General features: G+C 49.2%; 1 protein-coding gene across 1 annotated transcript in view; it reads right to left on the reverse strand.

Moving 5' to 3' along the window:
* The window catches only part of NME8 (NME/NM23 family member 8), a 1,023,835-nt gene that overhangs the window by 420,263 nt on the left and 583,244 nt on the right, over nt 1-20,328 (reverse strand). The gene's annotated exons all lie outside the window — the stretch shown is intronic.

Genomic DNA, 20,328 nt, shown 5'->3' on the forward strand with positions numbered 1-20,328 from the left:
CATAACAAATTCAGCCCTAGTGTGTGTGTATGTATTTATATATATATGAGTGTATACATACACACACACATATATATATATATTCACTGAAAAAACCATAGGTTTCACACACGTTATAGTTAGGAATTAGCATTTAAAAAACCTTGCAAATTCACTGAAAAAACCATAGGTTTCACACGTTATAGTTAGCGGAAATTTTAGTGATAAAAAACCAATGAAATTCCCCCGTTATAGTTAGTGCAGGGAACTATAACTCACGCGACCGCAATCCTCTGCTGATGCTAATACTGTATTTAGACACTTATTTACCCATGTCTTCTTCCATACATTTTTAGCTATACATATATTACAAATATTTTTTTTTCATAAAGACACATATGTCATCAGCAGAAGATTGCGGTCGCGTGAGTTATAGTTCCCTGCACTAACTATAACGGGGGAATTTCATTGGTTTTTTATCACTAAAATTTCCGCTAACTATAACATGTGTGAAACCTATGGTTTTTTCAGTGAATTTGCAAGGTTTTTTAAATGCTAATTCCTAACTATAACGTGTGTGAAACCTATGGTTTTTTCAGTGAATTTGTACGGTTTTTTAAATGCTAAGTTACTTTACGCCATTCGTGGCGTGCGCGCCCACTTAACGCAGTTCATTCCGTGCGCGCACGGTGCGCTTTGCGCACCGTGTGCGCACAGTGAGCACGCGGTGCGCTTCGCGCACCGCGCGCCCACTTTACGCAGTTAGTGCCGTGCACGCACGCTGGGCACGCGGTGCGCTACGCGCACCGCGTGCCCACGTTACGCTAGATGGGCCATGTACGCACGATGCGCTTCGCGCACCGTGCGCACATGGAGGACATATGATGCACTTCGTTTTGAAAGGTAATATTTTAATTTTTTGCAGTAGTTATAAGCCATGCACAAATGGTGCCCTTCGGGCACCATTTGCACACGGGGTGGAGAGAGTGTGGATAATTTTTTTTTTAATATTTTTTTTTTATTATTTTCGTTTTTCACAGCTGTTATAAGCCGTGCACAATTGGTGACCTTCGGTCACCAATTGCACACGGGGTGGGGTTATTGTGGATAATTTTTTTTTATATATATTTTTTTACCGTACGCGTACGGTAAGCGTAATCGGCGAAATTAGCGAAAAAATAAAAATTCCGTTTTTGGCCTTGGGGGATCTTTGGGGACTCCCTCTACATGGCTATGTGTGTGGGAGCTGTCAAAACAGCCCCTTTACATGTTTTTGTGCTTTGTTTGTTAATCATCACTCTCAGTGCGAGAGAGAAAATGGCGGCCGCCGCTTCCTGGTTTCGGCCGATTCGAATGTTTACTAAGATCTAAGAGCCAATCATAATTGCGCTCGCGCACGCCACCGTACGCGTACGGTAAGCGTACCGTAAGCGCACCGTAAGCTGGCTCAGATATATATATTGATTTAAAGGCTATTTTCTCAGAATCTACTGAACAGATTTACACCAAACCTACAAAAGGCACTTCCTTGACCTGAGGACTACCTCTCTGCCAAATTTCTAGTAATTCTGTTCAGCCGTTCGGGCTGTAGCCCTGTCTAAAGGTCCTATGGAAAAATGCATGGGAAAAACGCGTTTTGGGACCCCCCTTTTATCTCAGCCCCCGCTTGACGAATCCCCCCGAGACTTTCAGGGTAGGAGCGGAGCGTAGCGCCCCACCTATTTTGAAAAATTCGCGAGGATTCGTCGACCGGCGCCAAAGTTATTCAAAATAGAATGTTGCGGATTTCCTATGGAAACATGGTCCTAACTATAACTACCTACTGGCGACCGCCAGTAGGTAATATATATACATATATATATGTGTATGTATATATATATATGTGTGTATGTATATATGCACATATATATGTCTATATATGTATATATGTGTGTATGTTAGTGTGAGTGTGTGTGTATATGTATATACACATACATATGCACACACACACACATATATCATATATATACACCACACATAAATATGCATACATACATATATGCACACACACATACACACACACACACACACATATATATATTTCACTGAACCAACCAAAGGTTACAGGGATATTATAGTTAGGATCAGATTTCACTCGTACAAAAGCAGAAAAATTCAGCCGTTATAGTTAGCTGAGTTAACTATAATTCTTGCCACCGCAATGTACTGCTTATGATCTCACATATCACATCAATCGTGACATGGTCAGCGACATCACTGATGACACCTCAAATGACATCACTGATAATATCAGTGATGACATCATACAGTGACTGTGAGTGTTTTTAAAAGGGTTCTAAGATTTTTTAATGCTAATTCCTAACTATAACAGTCATGTAACTTTTGTTTTTTTTCAGTGAATTTGTAAGGTTTTTGAAATGCTAATTCCTAACTGTAACATCCCTGTAACCTTAGGGTTTTTCAGTGAATTTCTATGGTTTTGTAATTAGTAGTCGTGCTTGCAGAGTGGTGGAGAGAGGGGGCTGGGCCTCCGACTAGCTTTCAGGAATCCCACCGTGTAAGACTTATAGGAGGTACCAGGAGGGCGTCTTGGCCCCCAAGGTCCCTCAGCAGTAAAATGGACTTCATGGCCTAACAAGAAGTGGACCCTGAGCTGTGTTTGCAGAGTGGTGAAGAAAGGGAACGTGGTCTCTGTAGACCTCTTACCAATCCCGATGTGTGGGTGTTGCTGGAGGTAACAGGAAGGGTAGTACTTCCTTGGGGGCCAACTACCCCTCCTGTTACCCACAGTAAGTCCCAGACAGAGGATTTGTGATACCTGGTAGTAGGCCACACCCCCTTTCTCCACAATTGTGAGAACACGCCTATTGGCACACTACTAGTACAGGAGTCGAGGTGCCCTTTGCTATTGAGGGTTCTTGGGGGACAACTATCCCTCCCGTTACCTCAAGTCCATGCAGTGGGTTTGCTGACAGGTTTTAAATGACCACGCCCCCTTTTTCAACACTCTGCAAAAGCACCTCTTGGTGCTCTACTAGTTGGTGGTTGAAGTCCCCTTGACTCTTGATCGTCCTTAGGGGTAAACTAGCCCTCCTGTTACCTCCAGTGACACCCACACAGCTGGATTGCTGAGAGACCATGCCCCCTTTCTCAACCACTCTGAAAATGCACCTCCAAGCACACTCCTGGTTAGGGGAAGAAGTTCACTTTAGTCCCGAGGCCCTCAGGAAGCAAGGGTCCTCATCCCCCCACCAGTGAGACGCTGACAGGCATGTTTGCATAGTAGTGGAGAAAGGATGTGTGGCTTCTGACCACCTCTCTGGAGGTAACACAGGCCTTATTGGCCCCTAAGGACACTCACCAGCAAATGGGACTTCATCCGCTAAATGCGGGTTTGCAGAGTGATAGAGAAAAGGCAATGGACCTGTTCTGGATAACCGGTGAATACTTTCATCAGTGACCCCTTCAAACATGTATGGTCATCCTAATTGGCATGACAAAACAGCGGGTATCCTTATACCGTCTAATCAGGAGGGTCCTGAATCACCCCAGTATTTATTAAAATAGGTTGCATCTGTACATACTGTCTCCCATAATGTCTCTCGACCAACAGTGTAAAGTGACCAATTTCAAAGGAGAGCAAGAAAAGTGTGAAAAGAGGATGTTAATGCCTCACGGGAGTAACACCATGGGAGTTAGCAGACTGGTACTCGCCTGCATCCTCAGGTTCTCATCATTAGCAACTGTCACCCTGTAACAAAAATTGTGATAGATACAAACAGAAAGAATAAGAAAATGCTAAGTGTGAAATTTCTACACCGGTTGAATAATCCAGGCCAAGAATAGTGTCAACCCTATGAGGAGTAGCGAAGTCTAATTTGAAACATCGCCAATACTGGTTAAAAACGAGCTAGACATCACTGTCTGTCTTACTTTATTCCGTGCTGTGTGTCTACTCATTTAAAAAAAAAAAAACATGTTTCATTGCCTCTGGGAACTTGTGGCAATTTCATCAGGGCAAGGGTTAACTAGCCACACTGCACCATTATTTGTCCGTGTTTTATGTTTTGTAAACCAAGTTGTTGCCCTTCATTGGCATACCTATACCCCCTTTATTTTGGTTTCGTATGTGTGTGTCCCAGTCCACTATCACACTGGCTGTTGCATATACTGCATAGAGTCAGTCTGCACAGGCAGTACCAGTCTGCTAACTCCCATGGTGTTACTCCCGTGAGGCATTGCCATCCTCTTTTCACACTCTTCTTGCTCTCCTTTGAAATTAGACGGTATAAAGATAGCCGCTGTTTTGTCATGCCAATTAGGATGACCATACATGTTTGAAGGGGTCAGTGATGAAAGTATTCACCGGTTAACCAGAACAGGTCCATTGTTGTTTATGATTATTTGAGTGGGGGGCGACCTGTTCTTTACCCCCTAAGCTCTTTGTTGTATATGGTAGAGAAAGGGAACAGGGCCTCCTGCGAGTTGCCAGTCTTTTCTTTTTATTTTGTTAGGAAGGGTGCCTCCTGGCCCCCTTTCCCTGGGCCATTTTTGTCCCCTGGCACCCCATACCCTGGGGCCTGGCCCTTTTTAAAACAAAAAAACCCTCTATTAAAAAAAAAACAAGGGAGGGGGGCCTCACGGCCCCACCCCCAGACCGATTTTGGCCCCAGGGACCCCATCACCCAGGGTCTGGCCTTTCTTTTTGTTTATGATACAAGCGAGGGGGCCATTCAGCCCCACCAGGACAACTTTGGCCCCGGGGACCCCATCCCCCACAGCCTGGCCACTTTGTTTGGGACCACGGGGGATACTAACTGCCCCCGCGGTTGCTGCCGTCTCCCTGCCTCCTGCGGGAGCCAGCATTGCTTTGGTATCCAGGGAGCTGCTGACATGCTGCTCCCTGGATCCCAATGCAGTGTCTGAAACAGACACTGCTCTGCTTTCAGCAAACAAGAGCATTTTTTGCTCTCACTTGCTGAAAGCAGAACAGGTTTGTTATGGTTTGGCGGGAGCGATAAGCACCTCGGGTCACTCCTGGAGCCTGCCCCGAGGGGTGGTGGTGCCCAGGGCCATATAGGACTCAAGTAGCAGGGCTGTGTGCCCCCCCTTTTAAGTAAGCCTCAGAGAGGTGGTGGTCTCCAGGGCAGGGGTGGGGGGCCAGATTGCCCCCATGCTTCAATATTTATGTTAGCCCTGGGTAGGTGCCGGAACTTGGGGCTGCAGGGAGGCTTGTGGCCCCTCATATTTAACTGAATTAGTCCCATGGAAGGGGGAAGTTCCTGGGGCTGCATGAAGGGACTGCAGCTCCCCAATGCTTTATTATTTATGTTAGCCCTGGGAGGTCCCCGGGGCTGTGGGGGAGGCCATACAGCCTCCCTCGCCCTTTTTAAAAAATTAAAAATATATGTGCCCCAGTGAGGTGGCAGTCTCCGGGAATGTGGGGGGGCTGCAAGGCCCCCGCATTTGACTGAATTAGCCCCAGTGTTGTGGCAGCCCCTAGGGCTGCGGGGGGCCCATGCTGGCCCCCCCAATATTATTTTAGGAATGCCCACAGGACCTGGCCCACTCGGTAGCCAAATTAAATGATGCACTGGAGCCCAAGCTTAATTTTTTTTTTTATTCCAGCCGTAGGCATCGAAACTATCGATACATTTTTCTCTTAAATATGTTTTTTGGGGCTCAGAGACATAGGGGATCAGGGTGTTTCTACCCTGCCCCCTTTTCTTTTTTTATTGTTTTTTTCTGGAGTCTCCGTTCAACCGATTCACAAGATGGCTGCCAACACTTCCTGGTTTGAAGTGTTGGCAGCCAATCAGATCTCAGGCACGAGATCGGGTGGGGTCACGGATTTACAATGGCCACAGTTGTATATCTGCGAAATCTTTGCATCTCTCAGGAACTACTGAACGGATTTACACCATTTAACAAATAGAATGCTTTCTGGACCTTTTGGCCAAATTTGGTGTAGTTTTGTTTAGCAGTTCAGGCTGTAGCCGTGTCTAAAGTTTCCTATGGAAATTAACATGGAGAAAAAGTATTTTGGGACCCCCCTTTTTTTCGGCCCCCACTTTATGGATCAACCTGACATTTTTAAGACAGCAGCTGAAGTGAGCGTTGAATTAGTTATGAAGGCTTTGTGAAGATTCATCAAACAGCGCCAAAGTTATTGGCAAATCCAAAACAGCTTTTTAATAGAAATCAAGTCCTATCTATGACTACCTGGTGACCACCAGTAGGTAATATATGCATATATGCATCATCGATAGAGGAACAGACTGTTTACCCCTCCCAAGGTACTGATGAAAGATCACACACACTATGGCAATACTGAATAAATAAAGTTTCATGGATTGTGTCAAAAACAATCAGTACAGCAGGAGACTCAAATAAAATCACTTACTCAGATTCCCACCACACACATATCATTCACTTATATCCCCAAATACTCACATGCCCACACACAGACACCAACACACACTCTCACACACATACACACAACATATCACTACCTCATCAGGGATAGTAAGCTGTTTATAAAATGAAATTTAAATATGCTAGGACTAGGTCTGTGATTGGTTCCCAGGGCCAGGGCTCCCACTGGCTACAGGCTGTAGTGCAAGGGCTAGGGCTTTGATTGGCTTCTGTTAGGGCTAGGGTTCCCATTGCACAAGATCACCGGAAAACTAGTGCTATTTAACCTTAGGGCTCAGAGCATCTCAGCTCAGGGATCAAGGCTAAGGGCAGAGAGGACAATGGTAATTGCCTGTTGGGATAGGGCCTAGTTCCAGAGATACTATCTCTTTCACAATCTAAAAGTACCATCCGAGAAAGACGCACAAGCGCAACCATCAACACAAAGTCTCAACAAACATGCACCACTCTCTACAAACATAGATTGTCAATTCACCCTCAACTTATTCACCAAATTCTATCAAGTACTAGAACATACTCCACATAACATTATATCCCTACACCCACAAACACCTACTCATTTCATGATTCTGTACTACAACACAACCAAATACACTTTTCACTTACTTACAATAAAATATAACACAACACTCACATATATCATCTCACAAATGTCAACTATTACAGCATAAATTTCTTTCACTACCCTCTCACTACTCCATTCATTTCACTTGCCACCCCTCTTAACCCTAACTGCAAGCATCTATTATACTGTTCATCAACTCACAAATCCTCTTCTCACACAAAACCAATGACAACACACTATCAATACTCCTCTATACAAATAAATCAAAATCGTCCCCTACTCCTTCTACAAATACCTCTCAAATCAAACATTCTCCCTCTCTTACAGTACACAGTGACTATACTCACATACTACCCCTCGCCCTTTCCCTTCAACATTCACAACTCATCAAAGCTTCACACTCAAACCATATATCTCAAATCAATAACAAAAAAACAGATAATGCTACCCCTCAAAGAAAAAAACACAAACAAATACAAAATCTACCAGCACATACTCTCACTTAACCAACACCTTGCACACATCCCAAAACAAATACACACATCCACTGTTCGCTAAACACCACAGTAAATAGCCTACTTTAAAGCCTTCTCTAACCCACCCTCTCTATGCATCAAATACACCAACCACTCAATCCACAAATACACTATACCCACCAACACATCTGTCATCCATTGCTAAATTCAGAGCCGTACAGCATGGCACTCATGCTGCACCACCACCCCTTTCCCACACATAGCCCACCTTCAAAATTATCCCAAAACAAACCCACCATTCAGACACAATTCCACAGGCCTACCCTTACTTTTAAAACACACTCATTAACTATCACTACCTAACCAACCAGACCAAAAAAGATGCCTTCTAAGCCTTTTGGAATGAGGCAATGGAAACCATAAACAAGACTCTCTCTCTCCATGAACAGTTAACACCTCCAACAATATCACACCACCAACAACCACTCTTCTGCTTTACAAACTCTCTCCACCTCAAAATAAGATTCTTCATATTGCCTACTGATAAATGCTCATTTTGTTTCAAAACACCGGTACTACATATTCAAGCTATTGATAGCCACACAGCCAGACCTACTTTTCATTACAGAATCATGGCAGGTGGAAGATATGACACCGGTATTGCATGAAGCTGTTCCACCAAGATATAATCTTGTTACACAAAATTGCATAGGCAAAAGAGGAGGCGGCTTAGGAATCATATTTAAAGAAAAACACATCTCACGACAGCTTATGATGCTTCATTACAAGGTTGGAAAACCCTCCTTATCTGAGGCAAGCCCAGACCAACATTTTCATGTTACTTTCTCCTCAACAGACCACCACCTAGTAATGCAACATTCCCAGACACATTGATAGATACAATCCCTAACCTTCTTACAATATACTCAAACCTATGCATCATTGGTGACCTCAACATATGTTTTGATCAACCTAATATACCATACCCTAGAACCATCCTCACACATGTCACTTGACACACAATTGGTATAATCTTTGCCAACCCAAACCTAGTCACTTTCTAAAGAATACCTCCTGCCACATGGCCAGAATACGTCCTTGTTGTTTTTCAACACAAGACACCACAACCCGCAACAAACAAACTATCCTACCCTCATTCACCTACTAACTATGACTCAAGCAGAATTTGGAGGAACTAGAAAAGCTCTTTGCCTCCAACACAGATCTGGTCACCCTAAATTTGTTACACACACTTCATGGATGGCTCCAGAAACCTTTTGATCTCCTAATTCCTTTAAAGACACCTAAGCATAACAAAAGGAAACACGCCTCTTGCATGAATACAGAATTAGAAAGAGCAAACAACAAAATACGAAGTTTCAACAAAAATGGCTCAAAACAAACAACCCTGAAGACAAGTTATGCCTAAACAGACACAAGATAATATACAATTCAACAATCAAAAATAAAAGAAAAACATACTATTCTAAACGAATCCACAAAGCAAAGTGCCCGGATTAAGTATTCTATAAAATACTCACTACATTCCGTAAGCCAAAATGCACAGAAGCTACTTGTTAGAGTCGGGGATTTCTGGTTGGCGCAAGGTTGCCCTTGTGTCAAGCAGGAACCCTCTCCTCCACGTCAGGGCGCAGGATAACCCCTCGCGAATGACCCTTGCTCACCCTCTAGGTGCGTGGCGTGAGCAGCCAAGGCGATTCCTCAGGCGTTGTTGGTTAAGCACTTACAATCGTACACACAGTAAATACATCAATCCCCCCAGAAACGGACACCAGACTTGGATATATATAAAAATACGATTCTTTATGTAAAAATAAGGTATATATATCTCAACAGACTTATCACAAGACCAATAACGTTTTCGCTAGGCCACCAGGTTGTAAAGCAGGCAAATGTTCTTGGCTCGTGGTTTCAAATGGATACTTTATAGTCTCTTTACTTGTAGTTCCAGTACTCACGGAGATCGACTCCTGCGAACGGGGAAATAAGGCGTTGCGGGCCCCGAGCCCGATACTGGAACTTCTTTCGTGATGTGGAGAGTCGGCACAGGTCGGTGCGACTCTCAGCTTGGGAAGTGTTCTTGGGTCCTCAATCAGCAGGTGTGGGCAAGTAGGCAGGCGCGGCCCGCGACCCTTTAGCACGGTGGTGCAGGAGGGTCTCCACAGCGGGGGCGGCGCGGCCTGAGATGTCCGAGGATAGCGAAGCGGGGCCACCGGGCACAGTCAGTGCAGCTGGGTGACCCGGCGTAGATCACAGTCGTCGGACGGCTTCCGGCAGGAGGGGTGATAGCGCGTTCAGCGCGCTCCAGTAGCAGGCGGTGACAGGGATGCAGGCGGCCTGGCCCGGGGACAGAGAGCGACTCGGGACGGAGCGGGGCTCTCACGGGTTTGAGGCAGGCGAGCTTCTGGGTGTCACGGCCCTAGGAGGGGCGATGAGGGGCGCAGTCTCTTTTCCGGCGGGATGCACACACGGCTCGAATTGGAGGACGAGCAAGAAGCACAGAGAACCCACTGTTCCTGGGGTTCAGTTCAGGGGGCAAGCTCAGATCAAGCCCTTGGAGAATGTTCAAGCACAAAGTAGCAAAGTCTTTTCAGTAAGTCTCTTCCTCTCCTCTCTCAGCAAGGCAAGCAGCAGGCCAGCTCCTCCGGCGTCTTCTTCTCCTTCTAGTCGGGCAGAGGTTCTTTGTGGTAAACAGGATTCTGATTTCTTAGGAGCCAGGCTCCTACTTTTATACCATGATTCTTTTGTTCTTTAGCGCCAGGGGGCCTAGGCCTGGCTCAGTCCAGTTCTGGAGCACTTTGTTATGGTGACTCTGCTCTTTCCTTTCAGCAGCAGGGCAGAGACATCAGCCGCCCCACAGGGGGTGGCGCCGGCTTTGTGGTGGCAGAGCACAGGTCTATTCAAGAGTCAAGGTGTACTCCTCCCACCCATCCAGGTGTAATCTCTCTACCCACCACCTGGCAGCCAACCTGTCTCTGGGGATTCCCCAACCCTGCTCCTTACTGTTGCCAGGCAGAACACATACACACAGCAGAGGCGGACTGAGATGGTCAGGTCAGTAAATACTAACTTTCTAAAAGTAGTATTTACAAACCCAGGATATTAAAATAGACTTGACTACAAGACGTATTTTATCATCCTGAGTTCAGGCATACTAAACTTGACACTTCTACCATGCTCTCTGAGTCCACTGGGGTCACAGCGTTGGCGTGATCCCAGCAGCCCATTCTGGCCTATGGAGAGCAGGTAGCCTTCAATAGTGAAAAACGACAAGGGCTGTAATTCACTACTAAGACATGCCACACACACCAGGGCATGTCTTACCTTATGCCTACAATGCACCCTGCCCTTGGGCCTACCAGAGGGGTGGCTAATATGTAGGTAAGGGAAGGTTTAGGGACTGGCAAGTGGGGGCACTTGCGCAGTCAGCGCGACGGTCCCGGACCGCGCACAGGGTCTGCGGTGGCAGACCCTAGACACACTTTACAAGGCCGCTTCCGTGGGTGGCGCAACCAGCGCTGCAAGCCCACCAGCAGCATTGGCATTCACAAGCCCTGGCACCCCTGGTGCACTTTACTGGGGACTGACAGTGAATCCAATAAACCAATCATGGACATCAATTACAGGTACACTTTACTTAGGGAGCACTTGCACTGCGGCACGGATTAGCCGTGGCGCAGTGCCCTGAGCGGACAACACCAGCAAAACGGTCGAGGCACACCATCAAAAAGTGGAAGGGAAACTCACGCCAAGGTGCCAGGTCTAACACGTGTCCCCTCCAGCTGAAATGTGGGGAGAACTACCCTTGCCCAGGGGGTTCCTCGTCACTAAGGCGGAAATACCTGGACAGACCGTCAGCGTTGGCGTGATCTGTACCAGGACGGTGTTCCACCGTAAAGTCCATACCCTGTAGGGAGATGGACCACCTCAACAGCTTCGGGTTTTCACCCCTCATTTGCATCAACCATCTGAGGGGCCTGTGGTCCGTCTGAACCCGGAAGTGAGACCCAAACAAGTAGGGTCTTAGCTTCTTCAGCGCCCAGACCACAGCAAATGCTTCTCGCTCAATTGCACTCCACCTACTTTCCCGTGGAAGTAACCTCCTACTGATGAAGGCTACGGGTTGGTCCCAGCCCTCCTCAGTCATCTGTGAAAGAACAGCCCCTACACCATGCTCTGAAGCGTCTGTCTGTACTAGGAATTCCTTGGAGAAGTCAGGGGCCAAGAGCACGGGCGCCGTGCACATGGCAGTCTTCAGGGTGTCGAAAGCTTTCTGACAGGTGTCAGTCCAAATCACGTTCCTGGGCTGCTTCTTCGAAGTCAGCTCTGTCAAGGGGGCAACGATCGTTCCATAGCCCTTGACAAACCTCCTGTAGTACCCAGTGAGCCCCAGGAAGGCCCTCACTGCGGTCTGCGTCTTGGGGGGTTCCCAAGCCAGGATGGTCTCGATTTTGGGTTGCAAGGGTGCCACCTTGCCACTCCCCACTTGGTGTCCCAAGTACACCACGGAACCCTGCCCGATCTGGCACTTGCTTGCCTTGATCGTGAGGCCTGCTCGGCGCAGAGCCATCAACACTTCCCAGAGGTGGCGCAGGTGTTCGGGCCAGGTGGCACTGAACACTGCGATGTCATCCAGGTAGGCGGCACTGAACGCATCCAGCCCAACCAGTACCTGGTTGACCAACCTCTGAAAGGTGGCAGGGGCATTCTTCATCCCAAATGGCATGACTCGGAACTGGAAGTGCCCATCTGGTGTAGAGAATGCGGACCTCTCTTTGGCCCCATCGGTCAAGGCGATCTGCCAGTACCCAGACGTTAAATCAAACGTGCTGAGGAACCGGGCAGCCCCCAGCCGATCAATGAGCTCATCAGCTCTGGGGATGGGGTGCGCGTCAGTCTTCGTTACTGAATTGAGTCCTCTGTAGTCCACACAGAACCGGAGTTCAGGTGTGGCTCCCGGCGCAGCAGCTTTGGGGACCAAGACCACGGGGCTGGACCAAGGACTGCTGGAGGACTCAACCACCCCTAGCGCAAGCATTTTGGAGACCTCCTCCTTAATGCAAGCTCTGACCCTGTCAGTTACCCTGTAAGCCTTGTGCTTTACAGGTAAGCTGTCTCCTGTGTCCACATCATGGACGCACCAATCTGTGACACCAGGAACCAGGGAGAATCGGTCGGAAAACTGTCCCAGCAAGTGGCGGCAATCTTCCTGTTGTTCGGGCGTCAGGGTGGGTGAGAGGTTAACTCCATCCACTGACCCATCTTTCTCAGAGGCCACTAAGAGGTCAGGAAGAGGCTCGGTCTCCTCTTCCATTCCATCATCAGTGGCCAGCAGCATGCCCACTTCGGTCCTCTCTAAGTGGGGCTTAAGGCGGTTAACATGTAGGACCCTCAAAGGGTTCCTGGGAGTCTGCATGTCCACCAAGTAGGTGATAGGACTTTTGCGCTCCACAACCTCAAATGGACCTGTCCACTTATCCTGAAGTGCACAAGGCTCCACTGGGGCCAAGACCCACACCTTTTGTCCAGGTTGAAGCTCTACCAGAGTGGCATTCCGGTCGTACCACCGCTTCATCTCCTCCTGGCTGGCTTCCAGATTTGCCTCAGCAAGTTGCCTGAAACGCAGAGTCTGGTTTCGGAAGGCCAGCATGTAACTATATACATTCTGGGGAGGTTTCCTGGGAGATTGCTCCCAGCCTTCCTTTACCAAACTCAGAGGTCCTCTTACCGGGTGACCATACAGAAGCTCAAAGGGGCTGAACCCTAGAGACTTCTGCGGCACCTCTCGGTAAGCAAAGAGCAGGCATGGCAAGAGGACGTCCCACTTACGCCTCATTGGACCGTCCAGGCCCATGATCATGCCTTTGAGGGTTCGGTTGAATCTCTCAACCAACCCATTTCCTTGGGGATGGTAAGGAGTGGTGAACTTGTAAGTTACCCCACACTCCTTCCACAGGGATTTCATATATGTGGATATGAAATTGGTCCCCCTGTCGCTCACCACCTCTAGAGGGAATCCCACTCGGGAGAAAATTCCCATCAGTGCCCGTCCCACCACGGGGGCCGTCACTGTCCTCAGAGGGATGGCTTCAGGGTACCGGGTGGCATGGTCCACCAAGACCAGGATGAACCTGTTGCCCAGGGCTGTCTTGGGGTCCAGAGGCCCCACAATATCAATACCCACTCGTTGGAATGGCGTACCGACCACAGGGAAAGGTTGCAGAGGAGCCTTGTGCTTCCCTCCGCTCTTACCACTTGCCTGGCAAGTCTGACAGGTTCTGCAGTAGGAATCTGAATTCTTATGCATTTGGGGCCAGTAAAAGTGGGTGACAAGCCTGTCATAGGTCTTGTCCATCCCCAAATGTCCTGCTAACGGCACATCATGAGCCAGCCCCAGTAGGAAGGTTCTGAACTTCTGGGGTACCACCAGCACACGGGCTGACCCAGGTTCAGCAGCCTTAGGCTCGGAATACAGGAGGTCACTCTCCCAGTACACATAGTGTGTTTTGGCCTGAACACCATTGGCCTGGTCTGCAGCCTGTTGCCGCATACCCACGAGAGAAGGGCATTCTTTCTGCTCCCTGCAGAATTCCTCCCTGGAGGGACCTCCTTCTTGCTGCCAATGGGTCAGCTCAGGCAGATCTCCCAGTTCGGCAATCTGTTCCCCGGTAGGCTCCAGAGCATCCCCCTCAGGGTCTACTTCCTCCTGGGCCGTGGGAACTTCGGGGGCCGGTTTCCCGCGCCTCCTGCGCCTTCTCCCTAAGGCCGGTTCCTGGACCTCTCCCTCAGGCTCCAGGACCCTCTCAACACCCCTACTGGCTGCCATGGACCGGGTGGTCACGCACGCCCAGTCGGGTAGACCCACCATCCTCAGATGCGTGGTCTTCTCCACCTTTTCCCAAGGGGAGCTCTCCAGGTCGTTCCCTAGCAGACAGTCTACAGGCATGTCAGTTCTCACAGCGACTTGTAGAGTACCAGAGACCTCCCCCCACTCAAAGGGAACTTGAGCCATTGGACAACGACTCTCTACGTTGTCAGCATTGACAACCCTACAGTAGGCATTGGGTACAATCTGCTCTTGAGACACCAGGTGTTGCCTCACCGAGGTCACGCTGGCTCCTGTATCTCTAAGAGCCTCCACCTTCCTTCCATTGATGGTCACCACTTGCCCATATTTCTTAGTGTTAGAGGGCAGGTAGGTTACAGGGACCATCTCACTGTCTCCTAGCGAGACTAGGGTCATCTGCCCGGGACCCCCACCCTCCTGGACTGCTACTTCCTCCCCAAAGTTAACACTAGCTACTTGCCGGGGTGGAGCACCAGTGGGTGCGGTCTTACCAAACAGGCGACACTTAGGATCAGAGGCAATGTGACCCGGATCACCACACTTATAACAATTGAAGGGCCCCTTTGGAACAGGTCTACCTGTCGGGGCCCCGTTCTGCTGCGGGGGTGGGGGAGGCTGAGAACCCTTCTGCTCGTTCCCTTGGGAATTACTTTGGGGGCCTTTTTGGAACCCCTTCTGTTTACCCTTGTCCCCCCCACTCTTCTGCTGGGGACCCTGCCCACCTTTGGCGGAGTCTCCCACTTGACCATTGTGGACCCTGGTGCTGAGCCAGCGGTCCGCCTCCTCAGCAAGCTTCCTCGGGTTGGACAGCTGGCTATCTATCAGGTGCTGGCGTAGCTCAGGAAAACATTGACTGGACAAGTGCTCCCATGCAATTAAATCAAGCAGCCCTTGATAATCATTCACTTTGCTACCCTTCACCCAACCATCCAGCGCTCTGCAGAAAAAGGTCACATATTCCACATACGTACTCTCAGGGATCTTCTTCGTCTCCCTGAACCGCTGTCTATATAGCTCCGGAGTTAACCCATACCTGGTCATTAAAGCTTCCTTCATATGGGGGTATGAGGTTTGGAGATCTAAGGGTAAATCTAACAGCGTGTCACGCCCTTCAGCAAGGAACCTTCCCCACAACCCCGCTCCCCAGTCTTTCTCAGGGACCCGGTGTGAGGACATGGCCACCTCGTAGGCCCTAAACCACTGCCCTATGTCATCCTTTCTGAAATACTCTTTACTACATCTTTGGGGATGTACACCTTGGACTCTACCTGCGCTGGTGGAGCGCTGCCACCAGAAGGAGCGGTGTCCAAACTTTTCGCCTTCAGCTCCAACTCCTTCAATCTGATATCATGATCCATTTGGCGTTGTTGTGCCTCCAGGGCCAACTTCTGCTTTTCCATTTCCATTTGTCCTGCCAACTTTGCCATCTCCATTGCATGCGCCCTGTCTGCTGCCCGGTCTGCCAGCTCCTCTGGCGACCGGACTCTGCTGGGCTCCTCAAGGTTGTCGGGTGGAACGATGTCCCCCGCATTCCGTAGGTCTCGTGACTCCTTCCAGGCTCTCAACGCCTTGGTGTACTGGGGCTTCCTCTTGCATCCAGCATGGGGGACTCTGAATTGTATACTGTAGCCTTTCAATTGCTCCATCGTGTAGCCTTCCAGTCTCTCCCAATCCACCTCATCTATTCCAGAAATCACAGAGAGTGCTCTTCCAGCGGAGTGCGAGCCAGGCATGGTTGCAGTAATGGCAGATGTCTCAACAAAGTTCAACAATTACAAACCTGTGGCTGCGTTATTTGGTCTGCTCTCACTATCTGGTGATTAATAATTCACTGTATGCAAATTACAAGTGCAAATCCGAAATCCCAACCGCTGCCACCAATGTTAGAGTCGGGGATTTCTGGTTGGCGCAAGGTTGCCCTTGTGTCAAGCAGGAACCCTCTCCTCCACGTCAGGGCGCAGGATAACCCCTCGCGAATGACCCTTGCTCACCCTCTAGGTGCGTGGCGTGAGCAGCCAAGGCGATTCCTCAGGCGTTGTTGGTTAAGCACTTACAATCGTACACACAGTAAATACATCAATCCCCCCAGAAACGGACACCAGACTTGGATATATATAAAAATACGATTCTTTATGTAAAAATAAGGTATATATATCTCAACAGACTTATCACAAGACCAATAACGTTTTCGCTAGGCCACCAGGTTGTAAAGCAGGCAAATGTTCTTGGCTCGTGGTTTCAAATGGATACTTTATAGTCTCTTTACTTGTAGTTCCAGTACTCACGGAGATCGACTCCTGCGAACGGGGAAATAAGGCGTTGCGGGCCCCGAGCCCGATACTGGAACTTCTTTCGTGATGTGGAGAGTCGGCACAGGTCGGTGCGACTCTCAGCTTGGGAAGTGTTCTTGGGTCCTCAATCAGCAGGTGTGGGCAAGTAGGCAGGCGCGGCCCGCGACCCTTTAGCACGGCGGTGCAGGAGGGTCTCCACAGCGGGGGCGGCGCGGCCTGAGATGTCCGAGGATAGCGAAGCGGGGCCACCGGGCACAGTCAGTGCAGCTGGGTGACCCGGCGTAGATCACAGTCGTCGGACGGCTTCCGGCAGGAGGGGTGATAGCGCGTTCAGCGCGCTCCAGTAGCAGGCGGTGACAGGGATGCAGGCGGCCTGGCCCGGGGACAGAGAGCGACTCGGGACGGAGCGGGGCTCTCACGGGTTTGAGGCAGGCGAGCTTCTGGGTGTCACGGCCCTAGGAGGGGTGATGAGGGGCGCAGTCTCTTTTCCGGCGGGATGCACACACGGCTCGAATTGGAGGACGAGCAAGAAGCACAGAGAACCCACTGTTCCTGGGGTTCAGTTCAGGGGGCAAGCTCAGATCAAGCCCTTGGAGAATGTTCAAGCACAAAGTAGCAAAGTCTTTTCAGTAAGTCTCTTCCTCTCCTCTCTCAGCAAGGCAAGCAGCAGGCCAGCTCCTCCGGCGTCTTCTTCTCCTTCTAGTCGGGCAGAGGTTCTTTGTGGTAAACAGGATTCTGATTTCTTAGGAGCCAGGCTCCTACTTTTATACCATGATTCTTTTGTTCTTTAGCGCCAGGGGGCCTAGGCCTGGCTCAGTCCAGTTCTGGAGCACTTTGTTATGGTGACTCTGCTCTTTCCTTTCAGCAGCAGGGCAGAGACATCAGCCGCCCCACAGGGGGTGGCGCCGGCTTTGTGGTGGCAGAGCACAGGTCTATTCAAGAGTCAAGGTGTACTCCTCCCACCCATCCAGGTGTAATCTCTCTACCCACCACCTGGCAGCCAACCTGTCTCTGGGGATTCCCCAACCCTGCTCCTTACTGTTGCCAGGCAGAACACATACACACAGCAGAGGCGGACTGAGATGGTCAGGTCAGTAAATACTAACTTTCTAAAAGTAGTATTTACAAACCCAGGATATTAAAATAGACTTGACTACAAGACGTATTTTATCATCCTGAGTTCAGGCATACTAAACTTGACACTTCTACCATGCTCTCTGAGTCCACTGGGGTCACAGCGTTGGCGTGATCCCAGCAGCCCATTCTGGCCTATGGAGAGCAGGTAGCCTTCAATAGTGAAAAACGACAAGGGCTGTAATTCACTACTAAGACATGCCACACACACCAGGGCATGTCTTACCTTATGCCTACAATGCACCCTGCCCTTGGGCCTACCAGAGGGGTGGCTAATATGTAGGTAAGGGAAGGTTTAGGGACTGGCAAGTGGGGGCACTTGCACAGTCAGCGCGACGGTCCCGGACCGCGCACAGGGTCTGCGGTGGCAGACCCTAGACACACTTTACAAGGCCGCTTCCGTGGGTGGCGCAACCAGCGCTGCAAGCCCACCAGCAGCATTGGCATTCACAAGCCCTGGCACCCCTGGTGCACTTTACTGGGGACTGACAGTGAATCCAATAAACCAATCATGGACATCAATTACAGGTACACTTTACTTAGGGAGCACTTGCACTGCGGCACGGATTAGCCGTGGCGCAGTGCCCTGAGCGGACAACACCAGCAAAACGGTCGAGGCACACCATCAAAAAGTGGAAGGGAAACTCACGCCAAGGTGCCAGGTCTAACACTACTAATCCCATTTTTCAAGATTTTGGTGACAATCTGACTAACCACTACAAATCTAAAGCAAATATGTTGGATACCTACCTAAACAACAAAAAGTACCACAGCCCCAACTCAGTTCCATCCATACCCGCCAGTGAAAGGCAAATACAACAACTACGCTCCTTAAAAGAACTATCACTAACTCAGTTTCTGGATCTTGTCCCTCTGACGCTTGTCCACCTCAAATCTTAAAAAATATCCTACTATCAACTTCAGTGGCCAATCCAGTAAGAATAGTTGTCATCAACTCCTTAATGACAGGAGTCCCCCAGAAGACTGTAAAGAACAAGTTACTTACCTTCGGTAACGCTTTTTCTGGTGGATACAGCATCTGCCTGTGGATTTCTCACCTTGTGAATATCCCCTGCGCCAGCAACATTCGGAAACTTTTGTAGCAGTCCACGCCGATGAGGTCGAAGACGACGTCACAGAGACACGGCTCCGCACGCGACTCCGCTGACGTCACCGGCTCCATAAGAAGACCTCGTCGGCGTGATGACGTCAGTTCCGCCCGTTTTTTCCGTGCCTTCGAGGCACACGGATGGACTGACAGCAATATATATACACAGTATACACAGTACACAATAAGCAGATCAACACACACAGTGTGGAGAATAAATAACAAAGCGCAAGAAATAACATAATGCCTTTGACAGTAATAAACACATTTGAAACACCATCAATAGAATTACAGGCATAGAATTACAGGTATAGAAGGATGGACAACGGGGAGGCGGGTGGGTCAGTGAGGAATCCACAGGCAGATACTGTATCCACCAGAAAAAGCATTACCGAAGGTAAGTAACTTGTTCTTCTGATGGATACATCTGCCAGTGGATTCCTCACCTTGTGAATAGATTCCACAGCAGTCCCCACTCCCGGAGGAGGGTGTCCACCCTTCTATACCAGAAAGTCCTGAAGGACGGATCGCGCAAAATGTCTGTCCCTCCTCACCACGGTGTCTAAGTAATAATGTTTTGCGAAGGTGTGGAGGGAGGCCCAAGTTGCCGCCCTACAAATGTCCTCCACAGGAACACCCCTAGACAAAGCAGACGTGGAAAACTTTGCTCTAGTGGAATGAGCCCTCAAACCCTCCGGAGGTTCCTTACCAGCCAGGGAGTAGCAAATCTTGATGCACAAGACAATCCACCTGGAAAGGATGCGCTTGTTCACCGCTCGACCTTTCCTGCAGCCAGCAAAGCCCACGAAGAGCTGGTCATCAACTCTGATGTCCTTTGTTCTGTCCAGGTAAAAGCTCACCGCCCTCTTAGGGTCCAAGCGGTGAAGTCTCTCCTCCTCCTTGGAAGGGTGAGGGGGAGGATAAAAGGTAGGGAGGGTAATGGATTGCCCCAGATGGAAAGGAGTTACCACCTTAGGCAAAAACGCAGCCCTGGTCCTGAGTACCATTCGTTCAGCATGCACAGTCAAGAATGGGGGTTTTGAACTAAGAGCTTGAAGCTCACTTACCCTCCTTGCCGAGGTGATTGCAATGAGGAATACCGTCTTAAAGGACAACAGCCTCAAGGGACATTTGTGTAAGGGCTCGAAGGGAGAACCCATAAGATAAGTTAATACAAGGTTTAAGTCCCATTGAGGCATAATAAAGGGAGTTGGAGGAAACTTGTTTGTAAGGCCCTTTATAAAACGAAGAACAATAGGTGACTTGAATAATGACGGCTGATCCGGCAAACAAAGGAAAGCCGACAAAGCCGATAAGTATCCTTTCACAGTAGCCACAGCAAAGCCTTGCTGAGCAAGTGAAAGGGCAAACTGTAGAATGTTAGACAAACGAGCCTTCAAGGGATCAATGGACCTCTCTCCGCACCAAAGCACAAATTTAGACCACCTATATGAGTATATAGATTTGGTGGA

The sequence above is a fragment of the Triturus cristatus genome, chromosome 5_2, assembly GCF_964204655.1.
Source record: "Triturus cristatus chromosome 5_2, aTriCri1.1, whole genome shotgun sequence".
NCBI classification, from domain to species: domain Eukaryota; kingdom Metazoa; phylum Chordata; class Amphibia; order Caudata; family Salamandridae; genus Triturus; species Triturus cristatus.